Below are 20,352 nucleotides of genomic sequence, written 5' to 3'. Positions count from 1 at the left end.
ACTGCACCCGAGAGAACTTACCAGGGGGGGAGGTGTCTTTTCTGGCTCAGATGAAGTCACACCCCCGAGAAATGGAAGGCACTTGATCAAACCTCGTCAGTGAGTCTACATGATGAAGGCCACACATTGGCCACCGTGGGGACCTCACACGCTCTCTCATAGACTGGTGCGGGGCCAGCCAGGGTGGGTGCACATTAGAGGTTGCTGCCCACTGTGCTCCTCTGTTGTCCGGGGGCTTCCAGGGCAGACAGGGTTGGCTCACGGCCACGTTGAAGGCCTCGTCTGCCAGGCTCTGCTGGCCCGCTGACCCTGGAAACCCCTCCCAGGGCGCTGGAGCTCATTGTCCCATTGGGTGCATCCCTCACCCTCGAGGACAGGATTGTCACACCCCTCATCTGTCCCCACGAGGGAGCTCGCTGAGGTCAAGTGTCCTTTGCCCCAGTGTCACGCCCACGGGGGGAGGGGCGGGCAGGGAGAAGCTGACAAGACTTCTGGGGGTCTGTGGCAGAAAATAGCATCCAGGACCCTCATGGTGTGGGGGTGCCCCACGCTCTGAGCCCTTTGTGGGGTGGGTGTGGCCACTGGGGAAAAGCAGATCTGCTGGTTTAGAAGGTTTGGGAAAAGACAGTGCAGTGAACGGAGGGGAAGAAAATAGGTGACCGTTTTGGAAAGCTGGCCATTGTTTCCTCCTCTCTTGTGTCTCGTGCAGTCGCCCGAGCCCCCCACCAGGCCCCACGTCCCCACCTCCGCCCCTGCTGCGTTGTCTCCCAGCGGGAGATCCCAGGTGGGATGACGGAGCCCAGCTCTGAGCAGGCGGCCAGGCGGCCATGCTGGTCACCTTACTTTTGGGTTCTCCGACAGTTCTGCTGCCCCACGACGGAGCTGTAGTCGGGAAGGGTGGGGTTGGCAAGGATGCTGGGTGGGTGTGCCAGGATCCTCGTCCTTCCAGAAGCCACCCTACTGTTCCTTCGGCCCACTGGTCCCCCGTCCTGCTGACCCGGGTGCTGCTCTGGTCTCCATAGAGGAGGTAGACACCTCCCTGGACCTCTAGGACTGGGGCTGCTTTGGAAGATTCAGGAAACTTTGTCCCTGCCCTGAGTGTGTTATTCATCATAGCCTCACTCATTTCCCTGCAGACGTGACCCGTAAATCTGCTTAGATGAGATGGGCCCGTGGGCTTAATCTGGGGGGCTCTGGGTGCTGCTGGAGAGACTGATCTCCTGGACTGGGGAGGTTTGCCCTCACTTGAAGTGACCAGGGTAACCATGCAGGGCCCCACTGTCCCTTCCCATCCTCACCGGAGTGGTTTTGTCTTGTTACCCAGGTGGACCCAGGCCTGTCTCTTCTCCTGGACGCCGTCCGTATTCTGGGGCCCTGTCCGTGTCCTGGGCCCCGTCCATTGGGCCCCATCTGTGTCCTGGGGCCCCGTCCATGTCCTGGGCCCCATCCCTGTCACAGGCCCCATCTTTTAGGCCCCATCCATGGCCTGGGGCCCTGTCCGTGTCCTGGGTCCCCATCCATGTCCTGGGCCCCCCACCCCCGTCTGTTGGGCCAGTAGTGGGAGCTACTGTTTCCAATTCTCCTTTCTTCACGAGGGGGTGGTCCCCTTGGGAAGGGGACCTGCCAGGACCTGGCAGGGAGGGGTGAGCCCTGCGGAGAACTGGGAGCAGGCGGAGGGGTGTGCAGAGAACCCAACAGGTGGGGCTGCAATGAGTCACGTCCCATCTTCTGAATGGTGCGGTGTCGATGTGAGTCACACGCAGCCAGACCCCAGGAACAGGACCCCGAGAGCGGCTCTGTTCCCTAGGTGCTCCCTGGGGGTGCGTCTGGGCCAACATCATGACCGAAAGCTGAGAGGTAGCGGCAGCTGTCCCCAGAAATGAGAGGGGATGTTTCCCTCATCGCAGCAGGCACTGCTCCCCTGCTGTGGCCACTGCCCCAGGCCAGTGTCCCCCCACCACATGGTCAGACTTGAGGGGACAGCCGGGGGAGGCTGGGGCGTGGCTCCCGGGGGCTGGCTCAGAGACAAACGTCATCCACAGGCCTGGGATCCCACTGCTCTGACGGCTCGCCTGCCCCCTCCCCGAGGGCCGGGGTCTGTGCTGGCGTCCAGGCCTCCATCCCGCATGTCGGCTGGCGGGGACGCAGCCCGAAAAGTCACTCCAGATCCCTTTGGGGACAGCAGCTGCCTGGGCCTGAGGGCTCGCAGTTTGGATTCACAGGAAGGAAAACGGGCAGTTTCCCTCTTCCCCGAAGCCGCGTGATCTGCGCAGACCTTTCCTGGAAACGGCAGGAAGTCTCCCTTCAGGCAGATGGCCTTGTAATTACCCCCTGATTGGCGGCCGCTGGGCCTCCCCTGGGTTCCTGCCGGCTGAACAGGCAGCTGAGACCGCGCTGGCTTCCAGGAAGCCCCCTCCGCCCCCGCCGTCCACGGGCCATCCACCGCCGTCACGGGGAGAAGAGATGGCGGCCCGGCTGGAACTCACCCTGTGCAGACGGGCGCACGCGGTTTGGAACGTGTGACAGACTGAGCGAAGCTTCTCTCTCTTTTCACCCGCGGAAAGGGGGCTGCAGAGCGAAGAAACAGGGGTGTCTATCTGACCAAGCTGGGAGGGAGCCCGAGTCCAACGGCTGCGTGCCTTGACCCTCGGGGCAGGGAGACCGCCCGAGGGGCCCTGTGTCCTAGTGCTGCAGGACGTCGTGACGCAGCATCACCCAGGACGGGGGCCACAAGTGCCCTGAACCCCAAACGACCGCGAAGGCCCAACAGGTCTGGGGACCCCAGCCCCCTCTTCCACGTGACCCAGCCACAGCTCTTCCCCGGGGCCGTCACGGCTGCGCTCGTGGGGCCGGGGCGAGCGTGAGCCCTCCGTCCTTGGCTTGCTCTTTGCGCCCCGGTTTCTCTAGATGCTCCATTGTCCCGGACAGAGCCTGCCCTCTGTGTCCAATCTGGGGTCTGGTACTGTCCACCGTCGCGTGGGGCTGCCCAGGCGGTGACCCGCTGACAGCCGGCTGGCTCTGCAGACATTCCTTCGGACATCCCCAGGACTGCCAAGGGTCTGACCCTCCGGCTCTTTCCGCACACCGTCTGAGAATCGGACCCGTTCCCGGCACGGACGGGAGGGGGTGCGTTTTCCCGGGGCCGGGCCAGGGGCGTTTGGATGATTTCACCATTTTGTTAAATTCAGAGGTGTTGGGGGGACAGCCCCTTCACCCACAGACCTTCTCCCCGGGAAGTGGAGCGTTTTCCCAGAAGTTGGTTTGCATTCTGGGGGAGATGGCGCTCCTGGGGGGCTGGTTCTCTACTCATTCCCGCGTGGTTTCCGACCGCTGCTGCTCCCACAATGTGGCCACAAATCCGAGACGCCCCCTGCTTCGTCCCAGGCCTTTGCCCTCCGTGGGGCTGGGTGGAGGGAAGCAGCTCCCCGCCCCCCCACCAGGTGAGCCCCAGGGCCCCCCATCATCCACTCCCTGCACAGGGGGGCCAGGGCATGGAGCACACCGGCCCAGTAGAGCCCCCCTAGGAATCAAGAGGGGAACCCGAACTGTAAGACGATTGCAGAACAGAAGCACAAGCCTTGAAAAATATTTACTGACAGCAGAGATCGGAGAGCAGGAGAGACGGCCTGTCTTGCCGGCCGCTTCCTCCTTGAGTGGGGAGGGGCTGTGTTCGAGCTCCTCCTGCGTCCAGGTGTGTCCCCGCCGCCCCCTTCCCCCACCTCTGTAAGGGCATCTGAAGGTGGGGCCTGACTCCAGGGAGAAAATGAGGTGATTGATTCTCATTATTTGCGGATTCAGTATTTGTGAATTCTCTTCACGAAAACTTACTTGTAGCCTCAAAGTCAACACTTGGAGCCTCCAGAGTCAATCCCGGACACCTGCAGAGAGGAGGCAAATTTGAGTCACGGATACTCACGTTCCCAGGCTGGACCGGGGGATGCTCTGCCTTTCTGTTTCAGGTCACTCTGATGAGTGTCTTTTCCAGTCTGTCTAGTCCCGTGTTGCTCGCATTTTGGTGCTTGTTGGCTGGTGATTTCGCGGTTTCAAATGGCCCCGAGCAGAGTGGGAAGTGCTGTCTTGTCCGTGCATCCGTGCTGTATACGAAACCTCGCGCCTTTACACAGAAGCAGGCATCAAACGAGGTCACGTACAGGTGGATCGATGACAACGTGACCAGAGACTGTCAGGCACCTACCTGCCCTTCCCCCGGGAGCCATGGCTCACTCACTGTTCTCCGATTCAGCGTCGGCAGCAACTTCACAGAACGCTATTTCAGAGAATTCTAGAAAAGAGAGAGGTAGAAACCAAACTGTCGTCCAGCTACTACAGAAGGTGGGCTGTGGGCATCGGGGGCTGGAGCCTCAGGGTAAGCTGCCGGTGGGGGGGGGGGCAGGGGACAGTTTTGCATTTGGGTTGTTTCGCAGGGAGGACGTTGTGGGTTGGTCCCCAAAGCCATTTCCCCTTTGTGCCTTGCCAGTTCCGGCTGCAGAAGCTGAAACCAATTAATTGCTTTTCTGTCCCTCTCGCTGCTCCTGGGGCTCCCGGGACCGCGCTCTGGCCCAGGAGATGTAAACCCACGTCTCCTGCGCGAGGGGCTTCAGGGGCAAGCTCTGGTTCCTTAGTACAGGGTCCCTAATCCTGGTGCCGACTCCTCCTCCTGCCCCGCGTGGAGCTGAAGGTCACAGCCCCGGCATTCGGCTGTTTTGTGTTTCACTCTGCAAAGGGTTCTTTATAATGGTTCCCCCGGAACTGTTCCCAGACCCGCAGCGGGTGCCTGAAACCTCGGCACCAAGGCCCGGGCACCAAGGCCCGAATATCCTGTTTTCTTCCTCTACGTGCAAACCTATGATAGAGTTTAATTTATTTTTAAACAAAAATTTTAACGTTTATTTATTTCTGAGAGAGAGACAGAGCACGAGTGAGGGAGGGGCAGAGAGAGAGGGAGACACAGAATCCGAAGCAGCTCCAGGCTCCGAGCTGTCAGCGCAGAGCCCGACGCGGGGCTCGAACCCACGCACGTGAGATCATGACCTGAGCCGAAGCCGGACGCTCAACCGACCGAGCCACCCGGGCGCCCCATTTTATCAATTAGGTCCAGTAAGAGCTTAACAACAATAACTACGAATAAACTAGAACAACTCTAGCGATATACTGTAACAACAATGACGGGAATGTGCTCTCTCTCTCTCCCTCTCTCTCAAAACGTCTCGTCTTCCTGGGCCGTGCCCGCGCGATGAGATGGAGGGAGGCGAGTGACGGGCCGGTGATGGACCTTGGGGCGCTGCGGACCCTCCGGCCTTCCTCCAGGAGGACGATCCCCTTGCTGACCGCGGATGACAAGCCTCAGCCAAAGGGAGCCGCGGCGTTTCAGTCAGCAGCGCTCCGCAGCAGCGTGAGCGAGGTCCTGCCACCACCCCATTTCACAGAGGAGAAACCGGAGGCTGGGTGGCCCTGCCAGACTGTCCCGGCCACGGGATGCAAGCTTGTCTGGCTGTCTCGCGTGTCCCCGTGACTTCTGAGATCCTGGCGGCTCGGTAAAGAGGCCGCCCCTCCCGCCCCCGCCGGTGGAGCCGCGGGACGTCCGGGTGCCAGTCCCGGTTCCGCCGCCTCCCCGCTGTCCTGGCGCCTGCAGGCCGCTGGCGCTCTGGCTCCGTGAGGGGCGCAGAAGGCCTGACATCTAGAGCGGCGTTCGACACACGCGTGGGCGCAAGAAATAATTGCGGAATCGAAACGTGCCTCCCGCGGAGTGCAGAGTGTCGGACGGACCCCGGACGGGGTTCCAACAGACCTGGCGGGAAACGCCCGCAGCGCCGGCCGTCGTCGTCCGGCGGGGGCCGGAGCCCGGTCTGTGGGCGAGCGTGCCCGTGGTCGCCCGAGGTGCCTGTTAGGTTTGGTCGCTGTACTTCCAGAACCTTCCTCCCACCTCTTCCTATCCACCTGCAGCCCTGTCCTTTGACCTGGAAGAAAACGTCACCTTCCGTCTCCCTCACAAAGCCCCGGTGGTTCAGGCCGCGGCGGGAGAGGGTCGTGTGCCCTGGCTGATAGCTGGGCCGCGGTGGGTCTCGTCCCCCCGCCCCCGGCTCGCCTCCTTCCCCGCAGCTGGAAAGCCAAGGAGAGAAATGAGGGCCCCGGGGAGGGAGGGAGGGAAGAGGCTCCCTTTGAGCTCCTGAAATTTGGGGGTTTCTTCCACATTTGTGCGTTTGGATCAGGCGAGGGCTCTGTGGGCCAACGTGGCGTCAGCCAGAGAGCACGGCTGGCCACGGGCCCCACGAGGACTGTCTCACGTGGCCAGTGGGGGTGAGAAGCCGTGTGCAGCTTGGGTGCCGACGGCCGATCTTCTCGGTCCCGCGTTCTGGGGGTTCCAGGCCATCAGACTCGGGACAGCAGCCACCTGGCATCCTTCCCAGACAGGAAGGGGATGGACGAGGGGAGGCGGGTGCTGCCGGCTTCTCCCTGATAAAGTGGGGTCCTTTTTAAAGACCTTCCCTATGTGGGTCTCAAAGCAGCGTGATGTCAGGGTTGGGTACGGTGCCATGAGGGGTGGGCCCCCTCCCCACACTCTGTCCTGACGCTTCACAGCGGGACAGTCACCTGCTGGCAGGGGACCTCCCTGGAGGCGGAGGCAAGGACCGGTCCGTGTCCCTCGCGTGAGTGGGTTGAGTGACTCAGCCCTGGGACCAGCAGCGGGGAGAGAAAGGGGGCTTTGGTCACTGGGGGCGGGACGAGAGAGGCCGGAGCAAAGCGTGGGGGGCAGGAAGCGGGGGCCAGGGGAGGGACTGGGATAGCCAGCGCCAGCAGGCACAGGGGAGGGCAAAGGAAGGAGAGGAAAGTTCTCCCACGCAGTCCCGTCTCCCCAGTTCTAGGTGCCAGAAGCAGCCCTCGTGTACCGTGCTGGGCCCTGTCCCCGACCACGTGACAGCATGGGGGGTCCTCACCCGCGAGGCAGGTAGCTGCCCTCCTCCCTCTGTCCGCACCTGCCACCGGAAACTCACCTGGCTTTGCGATGGGGCCCGGGGCGGCTGCCGGGACACGTAGGGGCTTCATCTTTTTGTTACAAATGGAAGAGGTTCATGCAGACGCAGACTGTCACGCAAGGCCCTGTAAACGCACACCTGAGACCCTCCCGAAAGGCGCGTCCTCTCGACTTTCGGGAACCCCTAAGAGGAATGCCCGGGCGAGGGGGTGCCGGCTGCACATGCTGCGTGGGCTCACGTCCAGGGAGCTCTGTTCACGGCCGAGGGGCTCTGGGGGACTCAGCTGCGTGTTTTACCTCTGTTCCCGCTCCGAGCTTCCCGAGAGAGGGAGAGACACGCGTAAGCTCGCCCCCCGAAGTTGTCACTCGGCCAGAATGGGGTCGTGTTTGCGAGGGGCTCCCCAGGGGTGGGGGGGCCTGCCGGGGGGCAGCGAGGCCGCGTGGAGCTGGCCGAAGGGTCAGCCTGGGGATGGGACCCGCACTCCGGATAGAAGGCGCGGCCACGACAGAGGGCCCGCGCCCGGAGCAGCCCGTGCTGCCCGAGCCGTGTCCCTCGCTGAGCGGTCCGGCCACGAGCGGCAGGCCCGGCTTCCCTCGCTCCTCCCCGTGAGTGCTCCCCGGGGTCGACACTACCACGCGGGAGGAACACGACGCCAGCTGGAGCTGAGCCGAGGTGCCAGGAAGGCGGAGGCTCCGCCTTCGTCGCCTCTGCGAGGGGGCCGTCCTCCTTGGGGCCTCTCGGTCCTCCCGTGACGGAAGCAAACCCTTTGGAGTGGGGTCTGGCCGGGCTCCTCGGGGGTGACGCGCCCATCTCGGGGCTCCAGTTCACAGACGTGCACGTAAGAACCAAAGCGGGGTTTCTGAAACTGTGGCACATCGTGTTTACGTTTAACGAATTAGCTTTCAGCACGTAGAAACTAAGTGCCCCGTGACTGTGCTTTTCAAAATAAAATTACAGTGCTTATTAAAAACGTGCCTTCATGGTGCGTGTGGCTAACGGGGTCAAGTTTAAAGGCATCAGGAGACTCTTGTCTCCCTTCGTTCCCGGTGGGAAGCTCTGAGGTTGCGTCAGGGGAGCCCCTGCCCACCCCCAGCCCTTCCCTTGGCTGAGGAAATTCTGTAGCTTACAATTCGAGGCCTCCACAGCCCTGCCCCCGGCTGGATTCTTCTGTACCAGGCAAGATGGTCTGCTCATGTCCCCCAAGGAGCAGCGTGGATAGTGTACTGGGCTGGACGGTGGCCCCAAAAGATAGGCCCACATCCTGACGGCCAGAACTATTACCTTATACAAAAGACGTAATCACGTTAAGGATCTTTTTTTAAGAAAATATTTCTGTTCTTAAAAGTTTATTTATTTCGAGAGAGAAAGAGAGAGAGCGCACAGGCACGAGCAGGGGAGCAGCAGAGAGGGAGAGAGAGAGAGAGAGAGGATCCCAAGCAGGCTCTGCACTGTCAGCACAGAGCCCGACTCGGGCTCCATTTCACGACTGTGAGATCACGACCAGACCAGAAGCCAAGGGTCGGGTGCTCAACCGACAGAGCCACCCGGGCACTGCAATCACATTAAGATTCTTGAGAGGGGGACGCCTGTGTGGCTCAGTCGGTTAAGCGTCCGACTTCGGCTCAAGTCATGATCTCACAGTTCATGGGTTCGAGCCCCGCGTCGGGCTCTGTGCTGACAGCCCGGAGCCTGGAGCCTGCTTGGGATTGTGGGTCTCCCTCTCTCTCTGCCCCTCCCCCGCTCATGTTCTGTGTCTCTCTCTCTCTCTCTCTCTCTCAAAAATAAATAAATGTTAAAAATGGGAAAGGATCTTGAGGGGAGAGGAGGAGGGGTTTATTGGATTAGTGGGTGGGCCCTAGAAAGCATCACGTGTGCCCTTATGAGAGCAAGGCAGGGAGACCAGACAGACCCACAGAGAAGAGAGAGAAGAGAGAGATGGGGTCGCTGCCAGGGGCCCCCGGAAGCTGGGGGAGACAAGAAGCATCCTCCCCAGAGCCTCCAGGGGGAGCACGGCCGTGGCGAACTCCTCGATGTCAGACTCCCGGCCTCCAGAACTGAGAAGAAATTCCTTTTCTTTTTGAGCCACCAAGTTTGTAGCAATGTGTTCTCAAAGCCCTAGGAAGCCGAAAGGTATTTTCGTCTTCGTGCGTTTGTTGTCATTTTCATGCTTGGTCCAGCCCGGCCTCCTCCCGCCGGGCTGGGCGCAGTCTCTACGGCCGGGCAGAGAGCATCTCCCCGGGTTCTCCGTGACCTCGCTCTTCCTGGGAACCCCGGCTCCTTGGCTGTCAGGCCTGAGGCCCTCAGGGCACCTGGGGACTTAGCAGCCGCTCTTACCTGGGTCCCGGCCACAGGAGATCTGGCTGCCTCGTCCGGGGCACCGCCTGGCCGTCGGGGTTTTGAAAACTCCCCTGCAGATCCTGGCTCGCTGGTCCGAGCCCAGGCTGGTCCCGCTCCAAGTAGGGGTGCGTCCTGGTGGGCGGGCGGCCACTTAGCTGGGGGCAGAGGCGCCGAGCCGGCTTGGGCCGTGTTTAGCACAGTGGAGCTCTGCAGACAGCAAGCGTCTGTCCGGCTGGACGAAGCACACCCTGTCGACAAGGCTCTCGGCGGCCGCTAACTCCCGTGTTTTGAGTTTTCTGGACTTTCTGAAACACGTTCTGAGCCACCTTGAACAGGGCAAAGGTAGCAAAGATGATCCCTTTCTTCCCGGTGCCTGAACTTTAAAACCACCCAGAGATGCTCAGGGAATGCGTCCTGTTTGCTCAGGTGCTTAACCGGAAGGACAGAGAAGGGCCGAAGTCCTGGTAACACTGAACGGACCCAGGAGCAAAGCCGCAGCTCAGCAACCTGCCGTTTCTTCGTTTTGATTTAGGAGTGGGGTGGTCAGCCCAAGGACTCAGCCTCCCCCCCGGGAGCCTGCCCGCCTTGGCATCGGCCGTGAGCCCAGTGGCCAGCTAGACCGTGAAGCCCAGAATCACCCTCGGCGCCCTGAGGCGCCCCTGGTGGCAGAAACGGCTGCCTCGTCCCAGCAGAGAAGCCAGTGGTGACCACACACGGGATCGAGCCGCCCCCGTCCCCAGATGAAGGCACCCCGCCCCGTGTGAGGGCTGGCGGTAAAGCTCCGGTGATCAAAACAGCGCCGTGCTTGTTGGCGGGGGCGTAGACACCGAGCCGTCCGCGCCCGGCTGAGCGTCGCCGACGTGCAAAGCAGTTCGAGGGGGGGAGGACAGGCTTCTTGGCACCTGGTGCGGGAGCAGCGGCACATTCGCGGGCTTGACCGAAGCCTCACACCGAACACGAAAATTAATTCCAAATGGATCGCGGGTTAAATGTGAGACATCGTGTGCAAACCTTTAAGAAAACCCAGAAAATCTTCAGGGCCTAAGGGGGAGAGTTTTCAGACTTGACCCCAGAAATCGCATCCATCAGAGGAGAAATTGAGACGGGCGCCTGGGGGGCTCAGTCGGTTGAGCGTCCGACTTCGGCCCAGGTCATGGTCTCATGGTTCGTGAGTTCAAGCCCCGAGTAGGGTTCTGTGCCGACAGCTCGGAGCCTGCTTGGGATTCTCTCTCTCTCTCGTTCTCAAAAATAAATAAACATTAAAAAAAATAACAAACAAAGAAACAAGCAAACGTCTGCATCGACCCCGAGGACTGAAGGCTGTGTTGGCACAAAAGCATGCACACGATGCTTAACCGTAACGCCTAAGCACCGACACCGGAAACGACCCGATGTCCTTCACCGGGGAGCGGCCGAGCTGACCACCGTCCGTCCACCAACAGCCCCGGGGCGCCACTCCAGCGGGCGGACCGCGCCCACCGCTCACGCAGCAGTCTGTTGGGCGCTCGCAGAGCTGTCCGGGGTGAGGAGAACCGTCTCGAAGGCCGGCGGTTGGTGCAGCTCCGTTTCCGTCTGTTTCCGGAGGTGAGGCGATTCCAGGGAAGGGCGAGTGTAGCGGCTGCCAGGGGCTTGGAGCTGGGGGGCTCCGGTGAGGCAGCACGAGGGGCCCTTGGGGTGGGACGGCGCCGTCGTCCCATGGAGCCGGCTACAGACTGCCGGAATTGCCTAGAACCGAACTCACACACGCGCACGCACGAGTGCGAGTCAGGTCGGTCTGTCATGTCTGAGCGTATCGATGTCTGTCTCTTGCCTGACCCAGAGCCTCATGTCCACATTCAGGAGGACAGAAGTGAAGGTGGGTCTTCAAGATGTACCCTCAGGCCTCGGGGCCAGGGCAAGCCTTCCTGGCTGGCGCTGTGGCTGGTGGTGCTGGTCACAAGGCAAAAGCGCCCTCACCCTGACAGCGAGTGCGGACCGGGTGTGGAGGGCCTGAAGCCTTCCCTCCAGCCGCACCGCCATCCGGCCGCTGGCAGACCCCCCCACACCCACCCCTGCCAAGACGAAGCTTCCGCCCCGAGCCCACGTCACATTGCTGTGGCTTTGTCCCACGGACACCCCGAGGCCTCAGTCCGGGGCTTCAGCCCTTGAAAGGGGAGCCAAGCCCTTATTCCTGGCAGGACAGGAGTAAACTCTGCCCTAAATAGAAACACCATTCATAGGGAAGCATTTACCATCAATGAATGAGGGAGAACGGTTACATAACCCCTGTAAAAATAGACCGACGTTTCAATGTGTTTAAAGGGCTGGAGGGGAATTCTCCGAGTAAGCTCCTTAGGAAATAGATTGGCTTCTGTCAACGGGGATCTTAGGGGCCACTGAGGGGAACAACGATTCAGCGTGTTTCATTCTGGCCGCAGAGGACGGTGGCTGGTGGAGCGCACTCGTGAGTACGTTCCCAGCTAACCCTTTCCTGGGTGGCAGGACATCCGCTCTCACGATCCAGTCCCTCGGTCACAGCTCCGCCGTCGGTGTCGGTAACTGCTCTCTGCCGTCGGGGGTGTTTCGTGTTCTCTGTTGGTCCAGAGCCCCAGCGTGCACCTGTCATCTGCCCTCATTTGGGGATGCAGGGCAGGGAGGCGGAGGGCGAGAAGGCTGAGTAGGGGTGGAGCGACTGACGGTGGTCCAGGGAGGTGGGTTTGTGGGGCTCCAGCCTCCTACTCGAGCAAATGTGTAAACCTCGGTACGCCAGGAAATAACGCAAAGCGCAGGGGAGATGGGGTGTGGACCATATAACACGGGATGGGAAAGGCCTCCCTGACAGTGTGATTTGAATACGGACCTGGGGGAAGTGAGGAGGCAGCCACCTGGAAGAAGAGCCGGCCAGGAGAAGGGGACGGCACGTGCAAAGGCCCCGGGGCAGAGGCGTGCTTCAGTGTTCCAGGAGGGGCAGCCGGTGAGGCTGAAGGGGAGAGGTGGCCATAGAAGGTTCTGATAGCATTTGCCTCCAGAAAGTTTACACCTGTGCTTACCCCTACCGATGAAAAGTTTCCTGGGGCAGACCGGGGTGGGAAGAAACAGGTTGTAAGGGGGTGTAAGGGAACTTTGGGGGTGATGGGACCGTCCTACATCTTGATTGTGGTGGTGGTTTTACGGGTTTAGACATCTGTCAGATACACAGATTTGCAGTTTGAATGGGTGTAGCTTATTGTATGCAAATTATACGTCAACTAAAAACACACAGAACAGAAAAGCTCCTAAGGGCCGTGAGCTGCGGGCAGCAGAAGCAGGTGTGGAAACCGGCCCTGGGCTCGGTCTTCTGGCGCAGCTGGGGACGTTTCTCTTTCTAAAATTTTTAAAATGTTTATTTAATTTTGAGAGAGAGTGAGAGAGAGAGAGAGAGAGAAAGCAGGGGAGGGGTAGAGAGAGAGGGAGACACAGAATCGGAAGCGGGCTCCAGGCTCCGAGCTGTCAGCACAGAGCCCATCGTGGGGCTCGAACTCACAAACCACGAGATCATGACCTGAGCTGAAGTTGGACGCTTAACCGACTGAGCCACCCAGGTGTCCCAGTGCACTTAAAAAAAAATTTTTTTTAATGTTTATTTATTTTTGAGAGAGAGGGAGACAGAGCACGAGCAGCAGAAGGGGAGAGAGAGAGGGAGACATGGAATCCGAAGCGGGCTCCAGGCTCCGAGCCGTCAGCACAGAGCCCGACGTGGGGCTCGAACTCACAAACCGAGATCATGACCTGAGCCAAGTCGGATGCTTTACCTACTGAGTCACCCAGGCTCCCCCTCTGTGGGGATATTTCTAAGGAACAGAGGACTCAGCCCTTCTGTGGCAAGTGCCCCGCACGAGGCAGGTCCCCACCAGGAGGCAGACCACCCCTTGCCTGCATTTACAGGTGGGCATTGAGGGGAGGGCCCCGGGGCTGGTGTGTGGAGCCCCAGGGAAGGGGCCACCTCTCCCGCGGCTCGAGCTCTGAGCTGGCGTGGTGCAGGGGCTGCTGGGAGAGAGGGTGTGCCGAATCTGGAGCCTCGACCCAGCTGGAGATCAGGGCGCTGTGGCTGGAAAGGACCGCCTTCTCCCAGAACTCGCCCCAGGGGACACAGAAATATAGGAGAAGGCGCCCACTCTGGGCTTCCCTGGGTGGACGTGCCCTTCGTGGGAGGCCCACAGCTGGGAGGCCGTGTGTCCCTCAAGAGCCCCCCCCCCCCCCTGCAGACGGAAACACGTGCGCGCTGTCACCTGCCAGGAGACGGTGAGTCAGCCCAGGAGGGACCTTTGCCAGCTCCTCAGGCCCAGGACGCTGGGGGTGACCCTCCAGCCACCACCGTCCCCCCAAGTCCAGTTTTTAATGCTGAGATTCCTCGGGATCGAACTGCACACCCGGTTTCACGACACACTTGTTTCCTGTTACACGACCTCGTGAGCATCTCCTCCCGTTACGTGGCCACCACTTTAAATGGCTGAAGAATCTTACAGCAGGTGCACCAACAGTGCACATAAGTGACCCGTGGTACACGGTGTGCCTAAGCGTGGATCTATTCAGTGACTACGTCCGTGTGTCGGCTGCACGGCGCGTGGCTGCCCGGTGCTGGGTCACCGACAAGAAGCAGATCCCCAGATGGGCACGTCTATCACGAGCTGACGGGCTCCGGGAGGGAGCTGTGCGAGGTCCGACTGCACACGTGGCCCCGGCGGGACCCGGTGGTACGTTCAGGGAAGGTGCCCGCTGGCTGGGGCCGTGCCTGGCGGGGGTCTAGAGCACGCGTCATAGCTCAGTGCCCCGGGGGCTGGACGGCTGGCTGTGTGTGGTCCTGTCTGGGGCACACTTCTTTCTAATCATCGGCTTATTCCAGTGACACCGAGCCCCCTTCCCCGTTCACCGCTGGACAGAGTGTGGACGACCGCGTGGACGGTCTTTGCACCCAGCTCTGATATCCTGCTGAGATTAAAACTCTCTAGGAGCTAAGTGGCTTGTGGCTGAGTGCCGCATGCATTTGCAATGTCTAGGTACCGCTTTCCACCGTGGTGGCCATTCCGTTATATTCTGGACTCCCTACTTCGGCTTTTGCAAGGCCTCTCTCTAGACCACAGTACCACGAACATCTGGGAGCCGCCCACCCCCTTCCCTCCTGAGCTGAGCCCCAAACCCTGAGGCTGGCACGTGTGGCCACACGCAAGGGGCGGGGGCAGGCCAGCTCTCAGGAGCAGCACTGGGCCCCTTCCCGGGGGGAAGGGGTGCTTGGCTTGACTGCAGGGGGGCAGGGAGGGAGGTGGAGCGCTGGGCCGGTTTCGCGCCGCGGGGTGGAGAGGGCCGGCCCGGAGGTCACCTTTGGTCTCCCCCTCTGTCCCCACCAGGTAGCTTCCCGCTGACCGAGGGCTTTGCCAAGGCTTTCCTTGGGGAGGGCTGTTGGTGGGGAAGGGGGGTCTCCGGAATCGGTGACGAGAAGGGAGAAGGACATGACGTACAGATCCCAGACCACCTGGCCCGTGGAGGCGGCTGCAGAGGAGAACAAAGGCCCTGGGGCTCCCGGAAGAACCCCTAGGGCGTGTCCTCTCGCCAGCACCAGCCCAGCTCCCGGGGCACCAGGAGGTGGGGATGTGCTCGAGACTGTCTCCAAGACTCTATCTTTTGACCTTGCAAGCTGGCTCTGGACAGCGGGGAAAGGTCATCGTGCAGGGACACAGGCTGACGTGACTGTAGCAGCTGGTCAGCAAAGACGGGGCTCTGGTTCCCCCCTTCGTGCACATGAGCTGCTCCCGAGCCAAGAGGTAGAGCCAAAGTCCCGTCGCCTCGAATTCAGGCGTCCTCGCCGCTGGCTTTGACCTGGGGAATGCGGCGGTAAGGACGTCCTGAGGCTTCCAAGCCCGGGCCTTAAACTGGAGCCTCTGCTGCCTGCTTCTGGAACCTGGCTGCCCTCCTGTGAGGCCGGCCATGCAGCCACGAGGGGAGCCCCAGGCGGAGGAGAACCGGGGCCTCCAGCCAGCTCCAACTTGTGGCCACCCCTGCCCCCCGGAATACTGGGGAGAGCAGAAGAACCCCCAGAGCAAACCACAGAGCTGCAAAGCATAGCGAGTGGTTGGTTTTTATTCTAAGTCACTGGGTTTGGGGGTCATTCGTCGTTGAGCAGTAGATAATGAAACGGAAGTTGATATGGCAAGGTTCTTAAAAACGTAACGTCACATAGGAGTTCAAGTTTGGCTAACGAGGCCCACGTATACGGGGCATTCGCCCGGTTTCCAGAAATGATTGGACCAGGGTCTAAAGCTCTGGGTGCCGACACTTCCCCCGGCTATTGAGGCAGCGATTCATTTGCTGAGTCCGCGCCACGTTCACAGAAACCGTACCTGGAGAGGACACAGCGGTCCTGGTGCCCTCCCCTTGGAGCGTGGCCGATTCCCGCCAGCCTCTCTCTGGCCCGTGTGTAGCCCAGAGGAAGATGCGTCCGGATGCCCTGGGAGGGTCTTCCATAACCTCAGGCAGGTTGAGGGCGAGCACGTTTTCCAGTGTTGGCCTTGGGGGTCAGGGTCATCCTTCCTTTCCCGGTCAGGCGGCCGCACCGGCAGTGGGGTGGCGGGAAGCCGGGACTTCCTTGCCGGCCCTGGTCCGGAGGCGGGCGACGTCCTCCCGGGGCGTCCCGTCGCGTCGCGGTTTCCAGCTGTCCTCCGCGCAGGGTCCTCCCAGGGAGGGCGCATGCCCAGGCCGGGAGCCACGGCATTCGCACAAAAAGACTCATCTCGCGATCCTGAGTGTCAAACTCTGAGAGGCTCTGTTTTCTGCAGAAGACGCCTCCCGCTAGTGGACTTGCCTGCTTTTCGAAGCCGGCTCCCCTGCCCTGCAGCTCCCTGCCCGCTCCCGGCTCCCAAGCAGCAACCAGGCGAGCCGTGCCTTTCTTTGATCTCCAAAGGCGAGGAGGGGGCGGATCCACACGCCGGGTGCAGAGAGAGAGAGAGAGGGAGAGAGGGAGAGGGAGAGGGAGACATCTGGCTTCTGTCCGCTCGCTTTCGTGCATGACCGAGTTTTCCGGCTCACCTGCCACAGCTGTCCTCCCCCGACACCGGCCTGCCCTCCTGCCAGGATCCTCGCTGCCGTCGGCCCACGGGAGCCGAGGGACCCGCCTGCTGTCCACCTTGCTCCTGCTCGGGAGCGCGTGACAAGAGCGGCCTGGTGACGGCAGTGCCCCGGAGAGCGGTCGGGGGCTCCGGGGCACTTCTGTGCGCCTTGTCTCCCGGAACCCCGGCCACGTCATTTAGGCCAGTGCTGCAGCCACTGCTCCCCGCGTTTAGGAAGCGTGCAGGGAGGTTGTGAAACGCGCCACGGCACAAGGCCACACAACCTGAAGGTGGCCGTGGCCCTGAGGCACAGCAGCCACGGCGGGGCGGCGGGGCGTGTGGGCCCGGCTCGGCCGTGAGTGGGGCGACCTGTCCGGCCTCCTCACCCTGCCTCGGGGACTTGGGACGTCCTCACAGGGCCGCGTGAGTGTCCAGGGGGCCGGGGGCTGCCGAGACCACCCTCTGCCAGGACGGGGGCAAATTCACCCTTGCTGGCGGCGTGGGCAGCGTCCACGTTTCCACGGCACGCTCTCCCTCGTCCTCCCACCGAGAGAGCACTGTCGTTCGGTGCCCACCCCCCGGGCCCCGGAGAAGTGGACATAGGAGCAAGAAGGTGCGGTCCCAGGAGCTGTTGTGATTGTGTCCGCGGAGCCCCCAGGACCCTCCCCTGGGCTTTTTCCGGGGCCCAGGGGCCCTGGGGTTAGGAGTGAGTGTGGGGACCCTGCCGTTAAATGAGGTCACTCGACCTGCTGGTCCTGGGGTCCCAGGCCTTGCCGGACATGGGCAAGGCCAGCAGGCTGCCGCTGGGGGCTGGGTGTGGACCCTCCCTGCGAGCAGCGGGCCCTCGGGAAGCCGGGCAGGGCAGTGGTGACCGGCCACACGACCGCTTCTAGAATCCAGTTGTGAGGTCGATGACGCCGTGGGGGCCGTTTTCTGGAGAAGAGGTGCTTCGGGTCAGCCCCGCCGTGTTCGAGGGGCGTGCCTGAGTCTTCCTGGCCCTCGACCCTGTTCCTACCCCACAGAGGGGGGCTCTCACCAGAAGCCACCACCTCCTCTGTGGCTCTGAGAGGTGAGCCCGTTAGGAATGGCTCTTGGAAACGGTCTTCTCCACCTCCCTAGGCCGTCCACGTAGGACCCGTGGGTGGGAGACGCCACAGCCCCAGGCTCCCTGGGCCGCCTGCTGTCCCCTACCACCTGAGGCTTCCAGACCTGTCCAGGGGGTTCCAACAAGTCCTCTTGTCTCGGTGACAGTGGCCAGAGGCGTTTCACTCCTTCACTCCTTCATCCCTGCCCTGCCAGCCTCCGGGGAGGCCCTGGCTGCAAAGCTGGAGGGTGGTAGGTCTGGGAATTAAGCCCAGGTTCCAGTTGTTCCCCCAAGACCCAGGTTTGTTGGGAGTGAAGCAGCCCAGCTGGGAGGGTCTCTGCCTGGTGTGAGGGCAGGCGCAAGGGCAGCCGTCCTGCTCAGCTGAGGCACAGGACAGTGACAACCAATGTGATTCAGGGTGTGGCCACTTGGGGTGCATGTGTCCACGTTCTCTGTCATTTGGTGCTGAGGACAAGCTGTGCATATGACAGGTACCATTTTTTGGAGTGGGCAGGCTTCCTGGTGTGGCTGGGTCCTCGGACGCAGACATCACTGTGACTTAGGAGATTCGAGTGACAGACGCTGGCCGGTCATGCCAAAAAACATGGGATGTGTTTAATAGTCCCTCTTCCTTCTGAGTTTTCTCCCCAACCCTCTCTCTTAAAAAAAATGTTTTTTTTTGTAATCAACTGTTTTTTAGAGAAGCTTTGGGTTCACAGAACAATTGAGGGGACGGCGTGGAGAGTTCCCGTGTCCCCCTGCCCACACACAAGCTCAGTCTCTCCCACCGTCACCCCCAACCAGAGCTGTGCCTTTGTCACAGTCGATGAACCTGAGCCGACACATCGCCATGCCCCAAAGTCTGCAGTTTGCATCCCGTCCACTCGTGGTGTCGTGCGTTGCGTGGGTTTGGGAGAACATGCGAGGTCGTGTGTCCACAGCGATGGTATCGTACAGAGTAGTTTCGCTGCCTTAAAAGTCCTCTATGCTGTTCATCCCTTGCCTGTCTTTGAAAGAATTTTCTTTAATGTTTATTTATTGTTGAGAGCGACAGAGTGCGAGCAGGGGAGGGGCAGAGAGAGAGGGAGACACAGAATCCGAAGCAGGCTCCAGGCTCCCAGCTGTCAGCATAGAGCCTGACGCGGGGCTTGAACCCATGAACTGTGAGATCGTGACCTGAGCTGAAGTCGGACGCTCAACCGACTGAGCCAGCCAGGCGCCCCTGAGCCTCTGACTCTTGAGCTCAGGTCATTATCTCACGGTGTGAGCACAGCCTCTGTGCTGACAGCTCAGAGCTGCTTGGGGTCCTCTCTCCCCCTCTCTCTGCTCCTCCCTTGCTTGCATTCTCTCTCTCTTTTTCAAAATAAATAAATAAGCATTTAAAAAATGTCCACGGTTTTGATGTCGCCGAATGTATCAGTCTTTTACACGAATGGTTCTTGGTGTCTTATCTGGGAGGTCCTCTCCCGCCGCAGGGTCACCTGGATACTCACTTACGTCTTCTTCTAGAGGTTTTACACTTTGACTTTCTACGTTTCATTTCCTAGTCCGTCTGGAGTGGCTTCCCGTGCGCGGTGTGAAGAAAGCATCTAGTTGTCTGTCGTGTGTACCGAGCGCCTCCCCAGGCACCTGTCATGCCGCTTCCCGTGGTTAACATCCATCGACGGGTGGGGGCGTCTTTCTGCGCTCACTGGTCAGTCTGTCTGTCCCTGAGCCAATACTCCACTTTATGACGATTTCAGCTTTGCTATTAGCCTATCTGGTGGGTGTGATGATGCCCCCTCCTTTTTTCCTTCTTCAGAAGGGTCTGGGCCGTTCTTTAAAACTTGAGTCGTGGGGCGCCTGGGTGGCTCAGTCGGTTAGGCGCCTGGCCTCGGCTCAGGTCATGATGCTCACGGTCCGTGAGTTTGAGCCCCGCGTCGGGCTCTGTGCTGACGGCGTGGGAGCCTGCTGCGGATCCTCTCTCTCCCTCCCTCTGCCCCTCGTCTGCTCTCTCCCTCTCAAAAATAAACCTTAAAAAAAACAAAAAAAATAAAACTTGAGTTGTAACTTACACACGGTGAAGCGCACAGACCTCGAGTGTAATTCCAATTTGTTTTTGTAAGTGTGTGCCCTTGGCCGAGCTGCCAGCACTGCGTCACACGCCCTTCCATCCTGGTGGCACAGAGCGCCCTTCAGGTCGGGCTGCGACACCGGCTCAGAGCCCCGCCTCTCTAAGCACACAGTCGGCATTTCGGGCTCGGACAGCCCACGTCCTGAGCGACGTCATCAGCACAGACTGTCAGATGCAGTCTCAGCTCCTCAAGGGGCCTGGATCCGGGCTGTTGGGACCATTTCAGCCTCCCCGCTGCCCTCGGAGTCCCCGGAGGACCCCCCATATGCCGCCTGAGGTCGGAGGACTCCATCAGCCATGGGGGTGGAGGGCACGGCCTGCTGGCAGGGACACCCACCCTGCTCCCGCCCGCGGCCCTCCCTGTGCCGTCCGCATCCATGGCCCGTGCTTCCTGTGTCCGAACTGACCGCGAGAGTCGCCGAACTGCATTTTCTGTATTCGGGAGTGGGGGTGGGGGTTAAAAGAGCGTGATGGGCTGGAGCCGGTCCCAATAATCCCGAAACGTCGCGTCCCGTTCCCCTGTCTCTGCCTCCCGCGTTCGCCATCCCCACGGAGCACCCCTTGGAGGGGCCCTGCTAAGTGGCCAGCAAGCGGATTCCTGCAGGTGTCGCTTCCCACGGTGGCCATCACCGGCCACAGCCTCCTGTGCTGCTCTGGAAGACAGCCATCGGGGCTCATTCCGCCAAAGCCCTGGCGGCAGGCCTCTCCTTTGGGCTCTCACACCTCCTCTGTCCTGGGCCTTGGGCCCTGGGTCATGCCTTCCAGGAGGTGCCTTGGGGTGCTCAA

The sequence above is a fragment of the Panthera uncia genome, chromosome C2, assembly GCF_023721935.1.
Source record: "Panthera uncia isolate 11264 chromosome C2, Puncia_PCG_1.0, whole genome shotgun sequence".
Lineage (NCBI taxonomy): Eukaryota > Metazoa > Chordata > Mammalia > Carnivora > Felidae > Panthera > Panthera uncia.
This window is presented reverse-complemented; position numbering follows the sequence as displayed.